At 66.6% G+C, this 1,533-nt stretch overlaps 1 long non-coding RNA gene across 1 annotated transcript; it reads right to left on the reverse strand.

Moving 5' to 3' along the window:
- Nucleotides 1-5: 5 nt before the first annotated feature.
- Nucleotides 6-1,230, reverse strand: LOC113942483. Its single transcript, XR_003525929.1, has 3 exons — nucleotides 1,132-1,230; nucleotides 339-385; nucleotides 6-79 (listed from the first exon to the last, which is right to left on the reverse strand). It is a non-coding gene; the product is annotated as an uncharacterized LOC113942483 (long non-coding RNA).
- Nucleotides 1,231-1,533: the final 303 nt, after the last annotated feature.

A 1,533-nucleotide genomic window follows, 5' to 3' on the forward strand; every position in this document is an offset into this window, starting at 1 on the left:
GGGGGGGGACACACCCTCACCTGGCTCGAAGGTGGCTCAGGTGGCTCCTCGCCAGACTCAGGTACTGGTCGATCTGGGCCTGGGGACATTGGGGGGGGCAATTAGGGACACGGGGGGGCAGAGGGGGCAGTTGGGGACACGGGGGGCAACTGGGGACATCAGGGGGCAACTGGGGACAGCAGGGACACTTGGGGACCGAGGAGGGGGCCGAGGGGTGCACAGCACCCTCCCTACACCCCCATGTCCCCCCTGAGTCCCCCCCCGTGTCCCCAACCCTCCTGAGCCCCCCACACCCCCCTGTGTCCCCATTGTCCCCATTGTCCCCATTGTCCCCGTACCTGGTGGCGCCGGTAGAGCACGGGGAAGGTGAATGCACAGATCACACCTGGCCGGGGAACGGGGTCACCCCGGGTCACCTCAGGTCACCTCAGGTCACCCCGGGTCACCTCAGGTCACCCCGGGGTCACCCCAGCTCCTCACCTCATCCCCCCCTACGTGTTCTGTCCCCCCTCCCATCCCTGTCCCCTCAACCCCCTGTCCCCAAGCCCTGTGCTGTCCCCCCATCCCCTGTCCCTTGTCCCCATCCCATGTTCTGTGTCCCCATCCCACCTCCCTCCCCATCCCCACCCCGTGTCCGTGTCCCCACCCCGTGTCCCCCCCCTGTGTCTGTGTCCCCACCCCATGTTCCCACCCCGTGTCCCACATTCCCACCCCCACGTTCATGTCCCTGTGTCCCGTGTCCCAGTGTCCCCACATCCCAATCCCACATCCCGATCCCAATCCCACTCCGTACCCACTCCAAGCAGGGTGAGCCCGTTGAACACAGGCCCCACATCCCATATTTCGTGACCCTGTCCCCATCCCACATCCCATATCCCAATCCCACACCCCACATCCCAATCCCACATCCCGATCCCAATCCCACTCCAAGCAGGGTGAGCCCGTTGAACACAGGCCCCACATCCCATATTTCGTGTCCCTGTCCCCATCCCACATCCCATATCCCAATCCCACACCCCACATCCCACATCCCAATCCCAGTCCCAGTCCCACACCCCACATCCCGATCCCACATCCCACATCCCAATCCCAGTCCCAGTCCCACACCCCATTCCCGATCCCGCTCCGTACCCGCTCCGAGCAGGGTGAGCCCGTTGAACGCGGCCCCCACGTAGGTCAGCAGGTAGAACAGGAAGGCGAACTGCGGCCACCGCCCGTGTCACCGGCACCGTCACTGTCACCGGGACCCCCCAGTGCCACCCCCCCCCCCCGGGACCCCCCCGAACTGTGGCCACCGCCCGTGTCACCGTCACTGTGTCACCAGGGACCCCCAGTGCCACCCCCCCCACCCCGGGACCATCTGTGGGGCCCCCATGGCCCTCTGGCCTCAGTGTCCCCCAGCCCCCCGTGTCCCCACTGTCCCCCACACCCCCCATGCCCCCCACGTGTCCCAAATGTCCCCCCGTGTCCCCCTCATGTCCCAAACGCCCCCTATACCCTGAATGCCCCCCATGTCCCCCGTGTCCCCACTGT

The sequence above is a fragment of the Corapipo altera genome, unplaced genomic scaffold (assembly GCF_003945725.1).
Source record: "Corapipo altera isolate COAL_440 unplaced genomic scaffold, ASM394572v1 57365, whole genome shotgun sequence".
NCBI lineage: Eukaryota > Metazoa > Chordata > Aves > Passeriformes > Pipridae > Corapipo > Corapipo altera.